The 23507-nt window shown below is 43.3% G+C and overlaps 1 protein-coding gene and 1 long non-coding RNA gene across 4 annotated transcripts in view; one reads left to right on the top strand and one right to left on the bottom strand.

Annotated features, from left to right (window-relative positions):
• Nucleotides 1–21071, bottom strand: part of Chd7 (chromodomain helicase DNA binding protein 7) — a 213290-nt gene extending 192219 nt beyond the window's left edge. For 2 of the 3 annotated variants that reach the window (XM_090338855.1, XM_090338857.1), the window contains exon 1: nucleotides 20985–21071. The gene's annotated coding sequence lies outside the window, so the exon portion shown is untranslated. Of the gene's footprint in view, nucleotides 1–20277; nucleotides 20625–20984 lie in introns of those variants that run through there. The other variant, XM_090338856.1, reaches the window with a different exon arrangement.
• Nucleotides 21016–23507, top strand: part of LOC150058782 (uncharacterized) — a 4315-nt gene continuing 1823 nt past the window's right edge. Inside the window, exons 1-2 of the long non-coding RNA XR_016536652.1 lie at nucleotides 21016–21094; nucleotides 22806–22886. This is a non-coding gene — a long non-coding RNA (uncharacterized LOC150058782). The remainder of the gene's footprint in view (nucleotides 21095–22805; nucleotides 22887–23507) is intronic.

Here is a 23507-nt window from a genome sequence, read left to right as displayed (position 1 = left end):
AAAAAAAAAAATACTTTCAAGCTATAATGGCTCATACCTGCAATCCTCACTACTCAATGAAAAGTAGACTCTTATCTACAATTAACCAGCAAAAGCCAAAAGTAGAACCCAAGTGTTAGAGTGCTAGCTTTGAGTGAAAGTTAAAAGACAGCACCTAGGCCTTGAGTTCAAGCTCAAGTACTAGCACAGAACAAATCAAAAATAAGTTTTCACTCACATGTGGAAGAAGCTATATACTTACACATATTCTTGCACATGTAGATATATACCCATTACTTAAACAGAATATAAATCAAGCTAAAGAATTATTAAGGAACCTGGAAAAGGGAAAAAGAAAGGATGTGTGGGTGTGTCTGTATATATATATATACACATATATATGCATACATATATGTATGTATATATTACATAATTTATGTATGCATACATATGAACATGGTGTACACACACACACACACACACACACACACGGTATGAAGCAGGGCACTGGTAGCTCACACCTATAATCCTAGCTACTCAGGAGGCTGAGATTTGAGGAGCACAGTTCAATACCATCCCAAGCATGAAAGTTCTTAAGACTCATCTCCAATTAACCACAAAAAAACAGTATGTGTCACTGGCTCAAGCAGTAGAACACTAGCCTTGAGCTAAAGAGCTCAAGGACAGCAACCCAGATAGAGATAGATTAGGTAGATAGATAGATAGATAGATAGATAGATAGATAGATAGATAGATAGATAGATAGGCAGGCAGGCAGGCAGGCAGGCAGGCAGGCAGGCAGACAGACAGACAGACAGACAGACAGACAGACAGACATGTATATAAACTCAGTGGAAACTGTTAATTGGAAAAGAGGAAGCAGGGAAAGAGAAATAATATCTGTTGGTGGGTGGGTGCTGCCAAGAGGGTGTTAGGCTAACAAGGAGGATGAAGGAGACTGAATACTTTGGAAATGGGTTATATGCAACTATGATAATTAAACAATGAAACCTGTTGAAATTGTTTCAGAAAGGGTGAAAGAGGAGCAGGCAGAGTGAAAAGTGATGGTGGGTGGGGGTAGGGAGAGTGAGATTGGTTGCAATGCAATGTAAAATACATGTAGAAATGTGACAATAAAATTTTCCCTGAACAACTAATGTAAGCTAATAAAATAAAAACCACCTGTAATCCTAGATACTCAGGAGTCTGAGATAAGAGGATCACAGTTCAAAGCCAGCCCAGGCTGGAAAGCCCATGAGACTCTTATCTCCAATTAACCACCAGAAAACCAGTAGAGCTGTGGCTCAAAGTATTAGCACTGAGCAAAAAGAGGTCAGAGATAGCACCCAGGCTTCAAGCCCAAGCCCCACAATTGAAAAAATAAAAATAAAAGACTACTTGCTATCTAACATTTATTGAGTGCCAAGAGTACAATAATGATTGTTTCAGTTTTGTTATTAAGTATTGTCATCATCACAATGGAAGAAACCGAGAGCACAGGTTCCCGTGGCTCTTGTGGAGAATCCTAGCAATTTAGGAGGCTGAGATCAGGAGGGTTAGAGATCCAGATCAGCCTACAAAAATCATCATAGTAGAAGAAGCGTGGTAGAACATACTGTCACCCCAGCTATGATGGGAGGCAGAAAATAGGATCTTAGTCCAGACATACATCTGGGCAGGAAGACCTTATCTCTAGATAACCAGTACTAAAAAAAAGTGGTAGAGGCTTGGATTAGGGATACAGTGCATGCCTATAAGTTGAGTTCAAACCAGGAAATAAGGAAGAGAGAAAAGAAGAAAGGGAGAGAGGGATAGTGGAAGAGAATGTGAGGGGAGAGACAAAGAGAGGAAAGGAGGGAAAGGGAGTAAGGAAAATTAGGAAAGGGAAGAAAAGGGAGACACAGGCCTAGTATGCGCAAGGCCCTGGATTCAATCCCCATTATTATTATCCTTTCCCCTGAAAATAGTAATTTTAGGGATTGTCAGTTTCTTTTTGTTAAAAATTGCATTTCCAAAGTTAACCAGATCTGATTTGAATCCCTACCCAACCACTTACTTGCTATGACTTGAACAAGTATTACCTCTGATGATCTGTAATGCCTCCCTGATATTCTAACATATTCTAACAGCTAGCCTCCATCTTTCACTATCAGAACACAACACTCCAACTTCTTACTTGTAACAGCTGATAGCCCTATTGACCCCTATTCTGTGATAGGGGACTGACACATGCTAATGAATCACCATTTATAAAGATCTTTATAAACACTGTCTTTCCAAAAGGTTTGTTCTTTTTAAACCTCTGGCAACAACAACAAGGAGGGTAATGCTCTTGTATTCCCGCTGCATGAGGGATATTTTTAACCTTCACAATTTGGTAAGAGGGGGAAAAGTGCTCCATCTGAATATGTGTTCCTGCATCACTCCCATTATCTGCCAACTCCTCTATTAATAATTTCATTTTCACCTTCCCTATGATCCAGCCATACCATTCCTGGGCATCTACCCTGAGCATCATAACCCAGGATATGATAAGGACACCTGTTTAGCCATGTTTATCTCTACACTATTCACAATAGCCAAGGGATGGAAACAGCCCAGATGCTCCACTACAGATGAATGAATACAAAAAAAAATGTGGCACATATACACAATGGAATTCTACATAGCCAACAGACAAAATAAAATAATGGCATTCACTGGGAAGTGGATGAATCTAGAGCAAATCATGTTGAGTGATATTTGTCAAGACTAAAGGAACAAAAGGTGCATAGTTTCCTTGATATGTGGATATTATATCCATCCAAGAGTGAGGACTCAATATTTGGGTACCCAAGGTTATAGATATGGTCTTGAAGATATAAACATAACTACATAGACATAAAAATCTATGATGGGCTATATACTCTACAGACATAATGTTTTATTATATAAATTAATAAGTATCTATGACATACAAACCCCCAACTTAATTTTTAATTATGTTCTAAAATCTATGTGCCAGTGATTGCATATAGAGATTCCCTTCTTGAATACTTGTTTGTTAAATATGACATTTTAAATATGATGTAAAAATCAGTGTTAATAAATTCTTTAATAAAAAATAATAATTTAATTTTCCTTCTATACATTATAGATACTCTTTCCGCTTTCCCATTCAACTGAAAAACTAGTCTTAGCTATGTTCTCTCACAAAATTGGTTGACAAGTCATTCTTCACTCCAAACTCGGACAGTTCCTAAGACTGACTGGCTATTTCTCCCCAAAAAACCTATCCCTGCAGCCATATGCCAGTGGTTCAAGCTTGCAATCCTAGCTTACTCCGGAGGCTGAGATCTGCCATCACCTCATGGATATGCTATTTCAACAGCCTCTGACTTTTTGCCTCCAGTCTCTCTTCTACTGCAATCCATCACATGTTGCCAAACTTAACCTTTCACCTCCCTTTCCATCACGTAACCTAAGTCAGGATCTCACCCAGCCTGAACTTCCAATTTCACCATAGCCTAACCTCTCCCCACCTATACTCCATGCTGTCCATCTCATCTGCAAATCCTGTTCCTCTGCACTCCTCCCTCAGCCCTGTCGAGCCACCCCCCTGGCCTGGAAGCTGAAAGGAGGAAGCAGGTTCATCTCCAGAAGACCAGAATCTCCTGACAAGCTATCTTCTGGTAGAGTACTGAGTACCAAAGGCACCTACAGGCCAATGTGAGTCGATCCTCCTTACCAGAAGCCTTGGCTGACAGATGGTGTTCGCATGATTCTGTTCACACTGTTGTTGAAGCCGCATGTTTCCCTAATACTAGCACACACTATCATACTTTTAACACTTGGCTATGTTCTATGCAATAATCTTCCGCATGGTCCTGTGTTAATCTACACATTTGAGCTAGCAGTGACATTAGTATCACCCAGACATCAGCACACCTTTAACAGTGACGTTACATCAAAATGAGAGAACATTTCTAAAGAACCACACAATGTACTTCTTATGTTTATAAAAATAATAAAGAAACTTCTCACTAGACAGATCCATGCTTCCAAAAATGAGTCGGTGAGTGTGTTTGTGTGTGTGTGTGCTAGTGCTGCAACATGAACTCAAGACATGGGAACTGTCCCTGGGCTTGTTGTTCAAGGGCAGCTCTCCCACTTGAGCCACAGCAGCTCATCTGGCTTTTTGGTTGTTAACTGGAGATCAGTATCTTAAGGACTTTCTTGTCCAGGCTGGTTCTGAATTACAATCTTCCTCAGATCTCAGCTTCCTGAGTAGTGACTAGCTCCAAAGAGGTTCGGTTATAAGCCTCACACAAAAACTTGCCTTTGCTCTTTAGAGATGTAAGATCTGAAAACTGAATTCTCTCCCTTGCATTTCATTAAAGTCTTTCTTAGGCAACAACAGAATCAAGGCACTCTGTAAAATTTCACGCTTAGGTGAATCTGGATAGACCCAATCTTGAAATTCTGCTTGCAAGGCAGATAGGTATCAGTCCTGATGTAGGTATCAGTGATCAAATGGCCCACCTTTGCTGTATAGCTCCTTAGCAAGCTTATTTTAGCACACAGTTCCTTCCCAGAACTTCAAGTGTAAATCTAATAGTCTTCTCTGTGACACAATGTCATAATATGGACACTATTGTAATGACCTGCAATAGCCCTGGATTAACCTACAGTGTCCCACAAATGCCAAATGTTCTAATATGATGCTGGGAATGTGGTAATGGGGCCATAATAACTCATCTCCTCTTTCCCACCCACATGCTGAACCAGCCAGGAGAGGACAAAGCAACAGCTGGCACCTGTCACTAAGGAGGCCATTTCACATTACTTAAGATGGGATACCTCTAGGTCACATCGTCCAGCCCAGTTGGACTTGAGGCCCTGCCCAAGGAAGCTGCCCCACAAGCCCTTCCCTGGAAACAGTCCCCTCTCTGTGGGCCTGCAGGATGTTGAGCAACAGGAACTGGGGACCTGCTCAGGAACTTCCCAGTGGTGGTAACCTATGTATGACAAGTTCCAGGCAAGGAGACCCCCTCTTTGATGAGCAGAAAGGAAGCAAAGGTAGTTCCCTCAAATACAGGTCACCACCCTTCATTCCTGCTTGTGCAGATACCAGGAGTGACATCAGCCTATCCTGAAACAGTGTCAGAGGGGACACCAGGATGTCAGCGTCCAGTATATGGCAGTCTTCTGAGCCCACCAGCTCTCCACTAGACAACCAGGATGTGGAGCACAGTTTCCAGGAGAGGTTTAGGTGCATTATATACTCTTGGAAACAACGCAACATTTACTGTCTATTCTCATTGGATACCACCTAATACTTAAAACAACCACAGTGACCCATGAAACATGATTTTAATCACTCTGAGGTAGAAATAAAAATAAAACTGAACAAATATATGCAAAGCAAGCTCACTTCCATTTCTGTGCTTGAAGACACTGGTTTTAGCCAGGTGCCAGTGGCTCAAACCTATAATCCTAACTATTCAAGAGGCTGAGATCTAGATGATGAAGGTTTGGAGACAGCTCAGAAAGAAAAGTACATTAATTAAATTCCTCTTCAAAATAACCAGAAAAATGCAGGGCTAGTGACAGCTCAAGTGACAGAACACCAGCCAAACAAGCAAGCCTCTCAAATGTGAGACTCTGAGTCCAAATACCAGTACTAGAGAAGAAGAAAAAAATGACCATGGTTTTGAACCATTTTTTTGTCCAAGACCGAGACTGAAATTCTGCATCTGATACTTGCTTTTGCTCACTGGCTGGAGCTTTGCCACCTCAGCTATACCTCCAACTCCAGATGTTGAACCCTTATCCCCATTGTCTACCTACCCATTGTATATTAATTGGTGTGCCAAAGAGCAGCTACAATTGACCCACATACGTAAGAGTAACATTACTTGCAACACCTCAAAGTGGATTATAAGAATTGTTATCATTGTCTATATCTTTGATATTTCCAAAACATTTTCATTGTCTATCACTGTTCTGAACTCACGACCTCTTACAATCCTAAGACTATGGAAATATAGATAAAATTTCATGCTCTTGGCTACCCATGGAAATTTTAATTCAGTAAACCTGTGGTTGAGGACTCTTCATTTTTATTAAGACATGGACTAGCAAATTTAATATAAGGATGTGAACTCCTATGTTAATATCCTGACTAAGAAGACCAGTTTTTTCAAGACATGAGAAAGGGTATCAATGTTTGTGAAGTAATGCACCTTCTATGTGGTGAATATAATGCAACCCTTCTATTAATTACAATAAAAGTATATGAAAAAAAAAAGAAGACTGGAAGAATGTAGCTTAATGGTTGAGTGCTTGCCTAGCATGCATGAAGCCCTGGGTTCAATTCCTTAGTACCACATAAACAGAAAAGGATAGATGTAGTAGTACTGTGGCTCAAGTGGTATAGTGCTAGCCTTGAACAAAAGAAGCTCAGGAACAGTCCCCCAGGCCCTGAGTTCAAGCTGGGATCTGGGGACTGGGGTTCAAAGACACCCCAGGCAGACAAGTCCAAGGAGGAAAAAAAAAACAACTGCATAGCTCAATGTGGAGGTGGTGGAAGTGTGGAAGTGTCAATCAAAAGCTAGAAGCCCAGAATCAAGTCCCAGCAGATTAGATTCAACAACTAGCCTAAACACAATCAATAAACCAATCAAAAAAAAAAAAAATGGGGGGGCCAGTTCTGGGTTTGAACTCAAGGCCTCATACTTGCTAGGCTGGTACTATACCACTTGAGGCCTTCAAGCCCTTCTTTTTGCTTGATATTTGAAATTTGTTCTGCCGAGGCTGGCCTCAAACTGTGATCCAGCAGATCTCAGCCTTCAGATTAACTATGGTTACTGGCTAATGTCACCCATGCTCAGCATTAAGCAATTTTTTTAATTTTTTAATTGTAATTAATAGAAGGGTGACATTATATTCGCCAGATAGAAGGTACATTTCTTAACAATCATTGCTACCCCATCAATCTTTTGAAGAAAAGGTATAAAGTCATTTTATACAAGTTTGCCTACTCAAGGTATCCGTATTCATGCTACTGTTGTGTAATAATCCATAAAAGATAATGAATGCCAATGAGTGAGCATTTCCAGGAGTTTGGAAAATCCTGAGCTGTGTAGAATGAGCAGCAGCCTTCAACCATCAACCACTCTGCCAGAATCACATCTGAAACTGTTCAGTTGCTCCGTGCACTGTCCATTCACCTTTCTTTCACCACACTGGCAGAAACAACACACCACAGCTAAGATGCAAATATCCCTGCTGTAACACTGCCACATGGCCTGCCAGCCAGCAATCCAACTATGCGTCAACACCTGTGGGCTCAACAATGTCAGGAAATGACTTCTGTCAAGCTGTGCACTTACGAATGTATCTGACAACATGTAAGACAGAGATTTTCCATTTCTTGATGGAGCCTAGCACCTAACTGGTATAAATCTTGGCATCCCAGAATAACCATGGTATTCCTTATAAATAGGGCTTGCTTCATACACAAGTTATGGTTTTTTAGTAAATGGACAGCTTAAAACAGGGTTTGAGGTGATAAATTTAACACTGAAAACAAACACAACTGAGGCAAAGTAACATTTTAAATATGGAAAATGACACTAAGTAGAAGCTCAGTTGACTCAAGTGACCAGTGATTATTTATTTGTAAAAGAAAACTATCATGATAGACTATTCCTATGAAGCAAACAGTACTAGAACATGAGATTTTATCACTTCAGGGTCAAAGAAAGAAAAGAAAAGAAAACCCTGGCAAGGAAACACCTACCCATACCCAAACACCTTCACACACTTGAATTCTATCTACACCTATGAATACAATCATGTGTCACTTAATGACAGGGATGTGTACTAAGGATTGCTTCATCATTTCACGTTAACACTGTGCAAGCAGCCTAGAATATCCCTCCTGAAGGAAGGCTATGACATCACTAAGCAATAAACTCTTATGGGACTACCATCACTGATGACATATTGTGTGACACCTTCACTACGAACTCTGATTTATTATTAGACTCTCTTTTATTATTAGAAATGATGGCATGCTGTCCTGTGTGTTAGCAGAAACCACTTGCAAGTTTTTCAAGGAGTATGTATATTCACAAAGTTAACGGGAAGGCAAGAGAGCTGTAACTGGGAGCCAAAGGAGCACCCAGGATAACTCTAATCCTATGCAGGAAGAAAAGATGCTAAAAGTAAATCATGTCTTGGACAAATCCAGAGGAGATACTTTAAGAAAACTGATTTTGCACTAAGCTAAATACTTTCAATGTGAGTACGTGTCTTGGAATGATCAATGGAAACAGAGCTGGCACACTAGTAAGTTTTGCAATGAGCATGTGTCTTTTTAGGTTGGAAGTGTTTGTGACTGATAAGATACAGCATCTGAGGAAAGGGGGCCTCAAGGACTATAATCCGTTAATAGACAACCTTCAGCCTCTCAATTTCTCCAGGAGCTGTCCTAGAAAGCACAGGTTTGTAAGATCTCAATCTAAGTTCTTCCTAACCTTCTAAGAACTACAGATTTTGATGGAACCATTCAAAGCAATTTCTACAGAGCAGTTAATGCTACAAGCTATTTAATACATTTGGCCTGATTTGAGTCAACTGTACCATTGAAAGTTCTGATCCAAGGCATATTTATTAAACAATCTCTAAAGCTTACCTGTAGAATAGTAATTGTCAGCTCTGCCTCAGCATTTAGACTATTTCAAGATTCAGTGAAAACAGTTTGTGTAACAGCTTAGCAAAATGCTAACTAGAACAAAGTCCATGTTCCATAAATACCAGCTATTCAAATCAATCCTGTCAAGCATTATTCTTTTTAAAATAGTTTTCTTTTGAGACTGTAAAGATGGAAGAATAGGGCTCACCCACAATTTTTTTAAATCAACTGATTGCATTATATCTATTTATTTTTTTATAACTCCCCTACTTTTTTTTTTTTTTTTTTTTTTTTTTTTTGCCAGTCCTGGACTTGAGCTCAAGGCTTGAGCACTGTCCTTGGACTTTCTCAAGGCTAGCACTCTACCACTTGAGCCTCAGCACCACTTCCGGCTTTTTGCTATGTATGTGGGGTACCGAGGAATAAAACCCGGGTCTTCGTGCATGCTAGGCAAGCACTCTACCACTAGGCCAAACTCCTGGCCCCCCTTAATTTACTTTTAAGTGAAAAACAAAATAAAAATGGTGCTGTCTCTCCAACTTCTGCTCTCTCCTTTGGAACATAGTGGGATTCTTAGGAAGCTACCCTCCTCTCTTGTCTTCTCTTTCCTGGGGAGCTTCCACTCCAATGCTAAACTTACTTTGGGTTTAGCTCCCAGCTTGTCTCTTCCTTACAGTCAACAGAACCTGGGGAATGAGGGTGATTCAAATGTCCTGAGACTTGAGGACCTGGAGTTCTTAGAGATCTTGAGAATACACTGGGGACTCGGCAGGATTCAAAAAATTTCTAGTATTTCAGAACTTACTGAATGTGCCTATGCCACTGATCTACTTCCTGCTATTTGCAGAAATGCAAGTTTGGGGGAAAGGAAGAATGATAAAGTCTCTAAAAATCAGCCATAACTCAGGTATAGGAGAATAACTTTATAGATAGAGCAGAAGAACTGCTCTATCATTGTCATTTTTAGGGCCAATGACATCTGAGTCACCTCTATGTTATCAAAAGCAGAATAAAGTAAATAGCATCTAGCTATCCTACTGGATAAATATATACAAAATATTATTTGTCAAGTGTCTACTACTGAGGAAAATGTAACCACGGAAAATTACCACTCCAAACCATGCATTCTTGTCCAGTCATAATTCAGAATGACAGTTTAAGAAACTTTTAAGCCAGGCATGGTGGCTCACACCTGTAATCCTAGCTACTCAGGAGGCTGAGATCTTAGAATTTCGGTTCAAAGCCAGCCCAGGCACTAAAGTCCATGAGACTCTTGTCTCCAATTAACCAACAGAAAACCAGAAGTGGTGCTTGTGGCTCAAGGGGTAGGGCAGTAGCCTTGAGCTGAAGAGTTCAGGGACAATGCCCAGGCCCACCAACAAATAAAAAATAAAAGAAAGAAAGGGAGGGAGGGAGGAAGGGAGAATAAAACTTTTTAATTAATATCAAAATCAAGACACATGGTTTAATGGGTTAATCCTTAAAAATCAACTAATAAAAATTGTAACTCCGCTATGGACATGGTATTGGAAATATAAACATAACTATACAGACATAAAAACCTATGACTCTATAGACATGTTTTATTTCATAAATTAATATGTTTCTATGACATACAAACCCTTAGCCTAATTTTGATTAAGTAATAAATACTAAGTCCCAGAGATTCCCTCCTTGAACACTTGTTTGTTAAACTTGTCATTTAAAATATGATGTAAAAATCAGTGTTAATAAATTCTTTAATAAAAAAATAGTAACTCCTCACTAAATAAGCCATGTGCTCTACCAAATGCTTCTGATACACTGTCACACTTAATCTTCACCATATCCTTGAATATTTGAGTTGTATAATAGCACCACCCTTTTTGTGATTCATCCCCTGGTCTTTCTGACCTAAGAGCTGAAATTCTCAGCCACCATCCAATAAGACCTCCACAAGACCAATTGTTCTCATCTCCGAGGAAGAGGAAGGGCTTAAGGACAAAAGGCACAACAATGTCATATTAAATGGCAAGGTATACCAAGAAACCCACAAATTCAGCAATATGGACAGAAATAACTAGGGTTGGAGAGGATTTAGCAAGAAGGTATGGTATGTGATTACTGTGTGTTGCTATATTCCAAGTACTTTTGCTTACTTGATACAAGCTTCAGAGCTGGTTTGGGTAATGACACTAGCATAAAGGTTACACATGCTGATTCTAGAGTCTAGCCACTCTGATTCAAATTCCTCCTCACCCACCTATTCGCAGTACTCAGTAATTTAACTTCTAATTCTTCTATCTCTTCATCAATAAAATGGAGATAACAATAGCCACTAAAACAGCAGAGGCTGGAGTGAGCATCAGTGGTAGAGCCCATGTGTAGCATGTGTGAGGCCCCAGTTTCGATCCCCACTACAAAAACAAAGCAAAACAAACAAAAAACATTCAGCATAATACACCGCTCAACATTATGATTATTACTGGGGGGGGGGGGGAGAGTTATTTGGTTTTGCTGTTTCTTGGTGCCAGTATGAAAGCTTGAATTCTGGACTTGAATTCTGCTGTTGTCCTTAGCTTTTTCAATCAAGGTTGGTGTTCTACCACTTGAGCCACACCTCCACTTCCGAATTTTTAGCAGCTAACTGGAGAGCAAAGAGTCCCACGGGTTTTTCTTCCTGGGCTGGCTTTGCATCATGATCCTTAGATCTCAGTCTCCCTCCTAAATAGCTAAGCTTACAGGTGTGAGCTACTCACACCTGGATATTATCAATATATTTTAAGTTGTTTTGTTTATTCTTCATTGCCCAAATATACTTTTTTTTTAATTTAATCAAGATTTTGAGATGCTCAGGATTAATCTACAAGATGTTGCTGACAAAAACTATCAAACTTGAAATTGGTCAAAGCAAAATTTCAAGTAGAGGTATAAACAAGTACACAAAAATATGAAATACAGTAATAGACTTGTAAGAAAGTGTACTCTAGGGCCAGGAGTTTGGCCTGGTGGTAAAGTGCTTGCCTAGCACACACGAAGACCAGGGTTCGATTCCTCAGTACCACATACATTTAAAAGAAAAAGCCGGAAGTTGTGCTGAGGCTCAAGTGGTAGAGCTCTAGCCTTGACGAAAGTCCAAGGACAGTGCTCAGGCCCTGAGCTCAAGCTCAGGACTGGCAAAAGAAAAAAAAAGGAAGTTTACTCTAAGCATCTAGAGTTAACAGTTTTGGTACCATGCCAGCCCTACCTATAAATAAATTGCTAGATCACACACTTTAAAATACATCACACTCTAAAGCAGTTTTGACTATGTTCAAGCTGACCTTATTATTCATTTAGTGCACTGGCAGACACTGTCTTGGAAACCTAAGCATACTTATAATTCTCCAAGTGATGTCTTACTATTTACATACTCAGTATTATGTTAAAGATGTTTAATGGTTTTTAGGTGTGTTGAAATATTATGTACAGCCATAATTATGTTTTATATATCAACAGAACAGGTTTTTAAAATGTTTATGCTTCTCTCAAAAGGAAGAACGGGGAACAAAGTATACTCTGTAAAGCAGGGATGGGAAACTTTTTCTGCCAAGGGCCTTTTGTATACTTATATAACATAATCCGAGAGCCATACAAAACTACCAATAAAGGCAGATGGCCCCAGGCAGCCAAGAGATTCATTGAAGAAGCATACCTATCTGCCCCATCATGGTTTTATGGTCTTTACATGGCCTGCAGAGTTTCCCAGCCATACTCTCTCTACAAGGTCAAAGTAGGCCCTCAAATCTGCTCCAGAACTAGGAGGAATGTTCATTACCAGGGTTTCACACACTACTTACTAGCAGCATCCTGTGTGGAAATCTGTGACTATTTCAAACGGAGGAACCAGGGAGAGTAGTTGCCCTATCAATTCTAATACGCTTGTCTGTGTCCCACCTTTCATTACACAAAGGCTGGTAAGGGAAGCACGGGTCATTTGCAGTATTAATGAACTAAATAAATGGTGATGGCCAGAGTGTGGCCTTGTAGAAGAGCACTTGCCTAGCATGCATGAAGCCCTGGATTCAATCTCTCAGTACCGGATGTGAGGGCGATCTGGCTGCAACATCTGTCACCCCATTGATCGCCAGGGTTGATTCGGCTGATCTGGCTGGCTAGGCGGGTGTCCCCTTCCTCCCTCACCGCTCCATGTGCGTCCCTCCCGAAGCTGCGCGCTCGGTCGAAGAGGACAACCATCCCCGATAGAGGAGGACCGGTCTTCGGTCAAGGGTATACGAGTAGCTGTGCTCCCCTGCTAGAACCTCCAAACAAGCTCTCTCAATCTTCCAGTACCACATACACAGAAAAAGTTTGATGTGGTGCTATGGGTCAAGTGGTAGAGTGTCAGCCTTTTGAAAGCCTAAGGACACTGCCCAGGACCAGAATAAATAAATAAACAAACAAAATTCACATGACTTCATCTGCTTCCTTGGTCACTGCTGAAGCCATGGGTCCTGCTTTTTTGTTTTGCCAGTTGTGGGGCTTGAACTCAGGGGCTGGGCACTGTCCTTGGGCTTTCTCAAAGCTACAACTCTACCCTTTGAGCCACAACACCACTTTCCAACTTTTTCTATGTATGTGGCACCAAGGAATCAAAACCAGGGCTTCGTGCATGCCAGGCAAGTACTTTACCATGTACTAGGCCAAACTCCTGACCCCCATGGGTCCTCTTTTTTAAACAACTCTTTTATGCCTCCACTAAAAAATACAACACAGAACCAGATGCCTGTGGCCCATACCTGTAATCCTAGCTACTAAGAGGGTTGAGGTATGAGGAGCATGGCTTGAATCCTGCCTAGGCAGGAAAGTCCATAAGATTCTTTCACTCCAATTATCAAAAAGCTGAAAGTGGGGATGTAACTCAAATGGTAGTGTCTTAGACAAAGAAGTTCAGGGACACCATCTAGGCCCTAAGTTCAAGCTCCAGGATGGGAAGGGAAGAAGGGTATTCGGGGGGGAGGGAGAAAAGGGAGGAGAAAAAGGGGAGTAGAAAAGGAGGAGGAAGAAAACTACTACATCACAAAATCTACAAGCACCTTTCTATTTAGCAGTTGGCACTTCTCAAATAAAAATGATCCCAGAAACCCTAAGAACACACTGCTGAGCCAGGCGTGGTGGTATATATGTGCAATCCCAGCACTGGGGAGGCCAAAGCTTGAGGACAGCCTGGGCTACAAAGTGAGACCATGTACTTAATGAAGATAAAATTTTTATAGATGAATCATCTCCCTACAACCACTGTTGTCTTCCAAGTCATCTATAAAGACACAGACAGCACTGCCTATCTGGAAGAGACAAGGAGAACTCTGGTAGATCTAACCAAATCACAATGTCCAGAAAGACCTAGAGAAAACATGTGCTGGCACCAAATGCACAATGAAGCAGGTCCCTAACAATCTCCTGAATCCCAGAAGGACATCTTAGTGCAAACCAAGAATAAACTATGATCCAAAAAACTTACAAACACTTCCTTCAAAAAAAACCTCATTTCTGCCAAGCACTTAAAAAAATAAAATAAAATAAAAAAATCAACAACCACAACAAAAAATTTGTTTCAAGGTTAGTGCTCAAAAATGTTATAATTTGTTGAGTCATGTGATATTAAAGTCTACAGCTCAGAAGCTTTGCTGGATGTGTCGATCTCATTTGCCACCAGTAGGCATACCATGCCTGCTTTTTGTAATAAACAAAGTGGTTTTAAAAGAATTAAATGGGCCAGTATATCTCTAAAAATGAAGTAGGTATCCTGACCAAGGCTGTTAATTTCCTCCACAACTATTTAAACACTGTATTCATTTCTACCACACTATGTAGAACTGCAACTGTCTAATACAATTAACCCTCTCTAGGTGAGAAGAGTAGTCCTGCTAATTGTATTATCTACCAGTAATCTCCTCCCAACCCAAGGACCTGGTTGGGCGTGAATACATAACTATAGAGAGCAGCCTGCAGAGGAGAAGACACAGAACAATAAATGTGCATTTCTGATTCCCACAGGTTTGCCTGCAAAGCCTATGATAAGGGAACCCTACAAAGTGCTACAGATCAGTTCCCTAACAGCAAAAGTAAACTATGAGTCTGGCCCCTTTCCCATTTCCCTGAGCCAACCAAGCAATCCCTGCTGGGCTCACCATACACTAACATTTTGGGGGTAAAATCAGAAAACTATTTTGGGGAGGTTGGGCATGCCACTAAGCAACATAATGGCATCTGTAGCAATGTTATCGTGCTCCATTACCAGTAGTAGTGATCTTGGTCATATGCGGCAAGAATTCATGATCTTCCTCAAACCTGACCCTTGGCAGGTGCCCTATGCTTCCATAAAGAGCATCCCTCATCAGCCAAGTAGCAAGCAATGTGCTAGAAATCCTCAAAGATTTTTCTACCTCTGTCCTTAAATCCCATTCATGAAACTCCTAAGTAGTTCTTAAATTGGTCGTTTCTTGTGCCATTTCTCTCCATTCCATAAACATCAATGTAGTCAAAATATTTTCTTTTCCTTCATTCCACTAATCGCAACAAACGTAGGCACAATATTGTCCGCAGCCACCATCTCATCTTCAAAACACTCACTATGCCAAAATCACTTATAAGCACCTACCGATTGCTTCAAAACTCTAAATTCTGTGGAGTTCTACCCACACTGATATTGCCTGCTGCTTGAGTGTCGTCCTGAAGCTCTGTGAAGACCATAAACATGAAGCCTTCCTCAGGCCAGCTGGCAATGCCTGAAATGTCCCCTTTCTTCTGCTGTGCTGCTAAAACCACTTCCTAGGTGGTTATGACTTCTACACAACTAGTTGAAGCTCAAAGTCATAAGCTCTCAATCTTCCCAGTATTCACTGTTACAGCACACATAACCCTGAAGTAGTTTTTTGTTGTTGTTGTTATCTGTTTGTTTATTTGTAGGCCTACCAAGTCACCACTGCATTCCTAATTCATGCCTTTGCACCTTTCAGGTGCAGGTACCCAACAAATAACTGAAACAGGAAAACTAATCAGAGTTCAGATTCATTTGCCAGGAGTGCCAAGCCTGCCACCCACACAGATAGTGTGAGGCTCAAAGGGCCACTTAAAAGAGTGCCTGCTTCCACATCAGCATAAGCAGACAAGTCTGAAAACCAATCAGCCTTTTCCACCAAATCATAGTTCTTCATCAGTCATCTACATTCTTATTTTTAAATGGATATTCTTAGCTGAGAATATGGCTCAAATGGTAAGTGCATGCCTACCAAATCTGAGGCACTGAGTTCAAACCCCAGTACCATCAAAAATATAAAAAGAATATTTTTTTCTTAATTTTCCAACTAAAAACAAACAGACCCCCTGGGAAACAATTCTGTGCGAAAACTATCAGGCGCCTAACATTACTTATAATGTAAAAGAGTCTTGTTATGGTAATGAATACACACTTCTAAACTGAAAACAGTGAAGAGAAATGAGCTATTGGAAAAATTATTTCTGTATTTTCTAGAAGAGAGGAGACATCTCTCTTAAAAACTGGATTTTCTTATGTTGTGAGACTGTAAAGGCAAAAGGTACATTTTAACCCTAGACTCTCCCAGAGCTGATGCAATCTGTTAAACAAAGATAAATCAAATACAGTATTTCTTCTGCATGGCATGGTGTTAGGCACCAAGAAAGACTACTGTGACTAAGGTGAACTTTGCAATAACCCAGTCACCAGCCAGAAGCAGCTGCTTTTATTAATCTCCACTTTCTTAATCTGTAAAGTGAAAAAGTTCAACTGGCTCTAAGGTCCAACTGGTTCTAAATATCTAAAGACACTAATAATTATAAGAAATGAATTTTTATTTTACAATATTGATGACTTCTGAATAGCCTGTTTATTATTTTTATCACACTGATGTGACCTGGTTTAAAAACTTTAATGTACTGATTAAAAATAAAACAGAAGGACAATCATCGTGTTTTTAATTACTATCCAACTGGTTACTACCACCTTCATCAATGGCACAGTTCTGCCATAACTGCGACCTGAAGGACACCCAAACTGAAACAAGTCACTCTATCTTTATATGTTTTGGAAAAATATTAAGTAACAGTTTACTCACAATTACTTTTATTAACATCATTCATCATCTCTGAATGTCAAAATATTTTAGAAGATTAGCAAAATTTTCTCAAGAAAGAAAAATAGCTCATCTCCCAAACTAAGGAAATACAATGATTGTACAAAATAAAAACAAAAACGAAAATCTCTGTTAGGATAGGAGAATGCTAAGTTCTGACTTGAATGACACCAAAAAAAAGGTACTTCTGTGAAAATACAGAAATGTGTCCTATGAATAAGACAATTTGAAGCTGCAGAGCCTTTATGCCCCTGACTTCATTCCTATATCATCCGAAAGGTCTCTATCTCTTGAGTGAATTTAGCTTGTTTTATGTGCAGGAATCATTTGAATTCTGACGGTGAATCACATTCTTAAGTAGATACAGTTTAAGAGCCATGTTTTTTGCAGTTACACTCACTGTTCAGCCCTAACATTTTTATTCTTACAGCACCTTTATTTATAGTAGATGTTTCTGAGATGACCATCATGTCGCCATTAAACACAAAAGGCAGTATTTCAGATAATGAAGGATGAAAGATAACCACTGTCTCCAAAGTTCATGGAGCAGTCAGAGGCATGTACCTGACTGACTACAGAAGGCTCTTCCCTCCTAGATGACAAACTCCCTGAGGGAAAGGACTACCTCTTACTGCTAACAAGAGGAAGGCTAGCCAAGGTTTGTCAGTGAGAATGAACTAAATGGTGGTGACTAGACAGCTAGTAAACTTCCCACAGTGTGTGAAAATGTCATAATCTTTGCTTTGAAAGCACAACCAAACCTAAACTTGTCATTTATATTGCCCTATAGATTACAAGGCAGATACACAGATGAAAATATTCTTATTCTGCTGACTTAATTGCTTAAAAAAAAGACAAGCATTTAATTACTTACTTTACTTGTGTTTCAAGCAATCCTGTTTCCTTGACATTTAGCATTAGAAAGGTACTTCTCCTGGTATTCACCTTGCTTCCACAACAAAAGACTCTCATTATGGGGGAAAAAAAAAGTTCTGGAAATGTTCTTGTAAGTGAAAGTGATTAAAACCTACACCAAGTCCAGGTGAATCTATGGAAGTACTAATTCTAAACCTAAATTCTTGTTTTTTTATTTTAAATTTTACTTCTATATTTTTTTCCTTTCAAAGGATAAATTGATGCTTGAGTTTTAAAATTATCACCTACATAACTACTCTATATTTCTCTTCTGCCTTCCACAGCGAAGTAATTTTTAAATAATTCCACTAAGGCAGTATAAATAGGGTTCAGAATTTACATTTCAGCTTTTTAAATTATTAAATAATATATTTGTCTAGAAACGTTTGAATCTTGAAGGCATAAAAGACAGAATTCGTCAAATTTCAGTTTGATGACTTGTACTGCAGCAGAAAAAAATAGCAAGTATCAAAAGAACATAAATAATAAAGCTCACAGAAAACAATTTTAATTCCTGAGTGTTTTACTCAGGAAATTCACCTGTTACAAACCATACATACACACACAACCACACACACACACACACACACACACACACACACAGACAAATACCCTTAATCAGATTACCAATAAATAAAAAATAAAAAGAGAATGCCATATTTCCACCATTGGGCAGGATTTTTTTTTAATCAACTCCTGAATTTCTCCTGAATCCCCTTTCCATTTCCAAACTCGCACCCTACTTTGCAACTTTTTTCCTCACAATACAGTTTTTCAAGGAAAACAAACTTTTCCTGCGCAGAGTAGAAGACTTAAAATGTCTCCTACTTATCACCTAGAAAGGCAAACCGAGTCCTACCCCATGCCCCAAGCATCTAGCTTTCAGCCTCTTTATTATCATCGTCAATGAATGGGCCCCAGTCAAATGAAAGCTGCCATTTTAGGGTAAAGACTAGAAAGAGGGTTTCTGTTGTGCAACAGCAAGACAAAAACACTGCGGACAGATGTACGCTGGGGGCTGGGGAAAGGATTCAACTTCATAAAATCACTCAAGTTATTTCTGAAATAGGAATCACCAATACTTGAACATTACTGCAATCTAAGTGTAAATATAACCGGGGATAAATCAGACACCCATGCTGCTAAGATCACAGTCACTAAGATTTCTTTCTCCTGGTTAGAATGGATCCGAGGAAAGAAAAAGAGGTATTTTCCTCTACCGATTACTGCATATGATGGAGTACTCTCCTCCCCCCCCCCCTTCTGAAAGAGAACTGGGGGGAAATGGCACTCAATCTCTTAGAAAGGCAGTGCCCACTGTAGAAGAAAACTTAAAATTATTTTCTTTTAGAAAATAGAAACCAGGGCTTTCATATGATCTCTTAAAAATTAAATTAAGGTATTTAATATATTCCAGAAATCGGGCGCTGAGAATAGACACAGTTTAAGTAAGTTATTTAAATCGATTGCTAGGTAATATACAATGGGAAACTAAAAAGTGTACTTAGCAAGTGGAGAGCTGGATAGTGTATCTAATTCTAGCAATTCAAAAGGAAACTCTCCATGTGGGTTGCTACTTTTCTTTTGTCCATTGTCTGTTCAGAAGAGGGAAGGGGAAAAAAAAAAAAACTAGTTTAAAACCGAGGCGTGAACAGTCTCTAAAAGTGACCTCCGGGAAAACCGTCCTACCCTAGCCCGAGCACTCCCCGGGCCGCCCGCTCCACGGGGGCGCTCACAAAGCGGGCGACCGGCCGGGAGTTTGGGGTGCGCTCCCACGGCGCGGGGCGACGCGAGGCAGAGCCATCCGGAGAAAGGCGGCTCGGTAATGATGGCTGCTCGGGGCCGGCGGCTCCTTCCCCCGAGCCTCCTGACCACCAACCTCCCCCCCCTCCCCCGACTACTCTGTGGCCCGACTCGGTCGCCCCCGCCACCTCCACACTCGCCCTGCGCCGCGGCGCCCGCCCCGCACGACCAGCCCACCCGGTGCCTGCGCCCCCGCCCGCGCCCCGCGTCCCCGGCGAGCCCAGTCCCCGGTGCGAACCAAACAAACAACGCGTCCCCCGCCGCCCTCCTTCCTCTCCCCGCTGACCGCTTGGCCTCCAGCCACCTCCGCCGTTCACGCTCCGGGTCGCGGCTCTCGGCGGGGGACAGAGCGCACCCAGACCAACTCGGGGGGCCACCTGGGGACCTCCCTCCCCGCCCCGCGCGGGGAACCGACCCCCGGCAGGCGTGGGCGATGCGGAGCCCCCGAGTTGCGTTCGGGGGGTTAAAGTCGCTATTATGCTGCCTTCGCCGCCGCCGCCGCCTCCGCCGCCACCGGCCCGGCCAGCTCGGCAAGGTGGGGTCCCCTCCACGCCGCGCCTCCTCGCGCTCGTCCCGGCCCGGCTCCCTTTCTTCTCCTCCTCGCGCACTTGGGAAGCCACCGGGGGGAACCCTGGAGAGCCCCCCGGCCACAGCCTCGCAACTCCGCTCCCGCGATTGGCACCGGCTGGGCTCGGGACACCCCCCACACACACACCCGCACACACACCCACGCGCGCGCCGCCCCCGCCCCACGCGGCACCCCGCGCACTTTCCCCACCACCGACCCACCTCGCCCGGTGGCCGTCCCCGCGCGGGCTGGCGCCACCGCGCCCGACAGGAACGCACTTTGTTCGCGCCGATGCGGCCGCCGGGAGCGGCGAGCGCGGCGTGGTCGGGTCCGGAGCGGGGGGCGGGGGCGGGGGACGGGGATCGCCGCCGTCCCCGAGCCGCAGCCGCCGCCGCTCAGCCGCCCCGCGCCCGCGCGCCCATCGCCCGCTCGCACTGGAGTTGGAGCCCAACTTTTCCTCCTTCCCTTTTCTCTCGAATGGAGCCGGCAACTCGTGCTCGGCGGCGGCGGGAGGAAACGCGCTCGCGCTCCCCCGCGCGCAGACACGCTCCCTCCTGTCCCCCGTCCCCCCCCAACGCCGGCAGCACAACAAAAAGCCATTTACATGCGAGGAAGTGACCCTCGGCCGCACCGCGCGCCCCCGTCGCCGCCGGTCCCGCGGACGCAGGCAAAAGTTGGGGCGCCGGGCGGCGCTCGGGGTGCGGGTTCGGGGACCCCGCGGGCGGCGGCATCGGCGACACCGTGCGGGCGGCTCCGCGCTCCGGCGCCCGGCCCCGACCCCCGCCCGCCCTCGGCCCTCGCCCCGCACACGCCCAACTCCTCGTTCCCAACTCCTCGCGCGGCCCCGGCCCCGGCCCCGGCCCGGAGCGATTTCCTGCCGCCGCCGCCCCTCCCGGGGGCGCCGGGTGAACTCTCGCCAGGCGCTCACCGGCTCGGTCGCTCGGGCTCCTCCGCTGTCTTGAAGCCGAGGGGAAAACAAAACGCAGAGCGGGCTCCGGAGTTGGCTCGGCGGCCGCGGCCAGGGGGCAGAATCCACGGGTGCGGAGTTAGCCGGGGGTTGAACGGGGCTCTGGCGAGTTTCAGGGTCTCCGGGTCCCCGGGCCGCCTCCTCCGCGGCGCTCCTTTGTGTAATTTCACTCGATTCAAGTTTAATCCGATAGTTCCCGAGCACGAGCGCGTCCGCACCACTACGGCTCAACCCCCGCGCCGCCGCCGCCGCCGCCGCCGCCGCCGCCGCCGTCGCCGCCGCCGCCGCCGCCGCCGCCGCCGCCGCCGCCGCGGCCCCAGCACGCCAGCGCCTGCGCGCGCCCAGCTCACCGCGCGCGCCCGGGGCTTCGGTGCCGCGCGCGCCCGCGGCCGGCTCTCTCCGCGCCGCGCCCGCGCCCGCGCCCGCGCTCGCGCGCCGCCACCTGACGTCAGGCGCGCCTGGCATAATTTATGCAAGAATTCGGCCGGGGTGGCGGAGGCCGAGGGAGAGGCCGAGAGAAGGGGCGGCGCGGGGCCGCGGGGCTGCGGAGGGCGGGCTGGGCGCCACTTCCCGTCCCGTCCCCCCCCCCCACTCCGGCGGGGACTGATGGTGCTAGCCGTTCTCCGGACCGGCCAGTGCTCGACCGCTGCGCAGGCTTTTCACTGGGCTCGTCGGAGCGCTCGGCCCCGGTGCGGCGGCACCCGGGACGCGGGCGGGAGGCGGGGGGTGCCACGTTTCCCCCCCAGCAGCACCTTCCCGGAGTCAGGGTGCGCCGCCCGGGGGCAGGAAGCGGAGCCTCCCAGGAGGCTGCGATGCCCGGACTGCAGCTAGAGGCTGGCCACGCTGAGGGGTCGGCGGGGGCTGGAGGAGGGTGGTGAGATGTCTTGTAATTATCCTTCAACCCCAAATTATTTTCCCACAAGAAATTATTTAGAACGGACACATTCCATGTCAAATACGTTCGTGTCTGCGTCTCCACGTTGCTTTTTCCTATCTCCTCAGTCATAAAGACAGCCGGATCTTACCACTAAATCAAAAAAAAAAAAAGTTTTATCTAGATGGCGTTGATTTTGTTGAATTTGTTGCCATGCCAAAAAGAGTGGAGGGGCGGGGGAGAGCCATGGTTATGAAACAAAAAAAAAAAAAAATAGCATATGTGCCCATTATTAAGCGTGTCTGAACTAGAATGCTTTATTCATCCGTTGGCCAATATGGCATTTGCATATGATCCTCTGACATTAGATATATGATCTTAATCTTTTTCTCTTCCCAGTACAAAATAAACATTCACCCCGGAGTTTGTTGTTGTTGTTGCTTTTCTTTTTGTTTTGTTTTGTTTAGATCTTCAAACACGAGGCATCTTTTATTTACAAAAATTCCAAGTAGATATAATTTATAACCCGTCAACAATAATAAACTTTAAGATTGTCTTATTAGGTTCAAGATTGCTCTTATTTTTTTTTAAGTCAGGAAGAAACAGTAGCAACCTTTGTCCTGTGACAGAGTACGGCATCTTACTATTAATGGACTACAAAATAGCTGAGAAAATGCAAACTATACAGAATATGACAAATCTCATTCATTACTTGCCAGTTACATTACCTGTAGTGCTAAGCCTGAAAGTGAAGCATTTGTATTCGGACAGAAAATGTATCGAAACTGTGTCATTAAATCATCCTAGATTTACCAAAATGTTATGTATATGTGTGTATAAACACCATATCGAAAAAATGCTACCATTTTAAAAGTTTGGAAATACTAACCTCTATCTTTGTTTTACAGACTAATTTCATAAGAGGAGAATCACAATTCTGACTTTAGCAGAATTTCCATGAAGTTTGCATCCTTCAGTGTAAGCTTGTGGTAGGTGCTTTGGAGAGTGGAGAGAAGTGTGCAAGACAGGATGCGGTGTTTGAAAAGAAATGAATAGTGTCTGACTATATTTAAGTACATTAAAATTGATATGATATAGACAGCCTTTTACAAGATATCCCCACTTCAATATTTCAAGCCAATTTGCAACCTTAAAAAAATGACCTAGTGAAAGTATATTACTGTTAACTTGTATCAACAAATAACATGAAGTGATTATGAGAAGGTGCTATTGTACATTTCACTAAGACATTAGGAATCTATTAAAATATACCAGAATATAGCAAAAAATGATGATGATGATGATACAACTAATATACAATGTAAAAATAGCCTAGCACAGTGCCTTTTTTATTTACTCTCTCCTATTATTATCCTGGACCTTATTCTACACCATCATGAAGTAGTCTAAGCTTTCCAAAGTCTGGGTGCAGAAGTTGAAGAGCCAGGAACATTGGAAATGCTCCTGGACAAACGCCTAGGCAAAAATTGGCTTTCTTAACACGTAGCTTCTCTGCCCCTGCCTCCCCCCCACCACCACCTTTTTCCCCCCATTTGGCTCACTATTGAACCTTTTCACCAATAGTTTAAATTTACAAGCTTTTCTTTAAG

This window comes from Megascapheus bottae, chromosome 9 (assembly GCF_031878675.1).
Source record: "Megascapheus bottae isolate mThoBot1 chromosome 9, mThoBot2.hap1, whole genome shotgun sequence".
Taxonomy (NCBI): Eukaryota; Metazoa; Chordata; class Mammalia; order Rodentia; family Geomyidae; genus Megascapheus; species Megascapheus bottae.
Note: the sequence above shows the minus strand (reverse complement) of the source record. Positions and strands in the feature narration are given on the sequence as shown.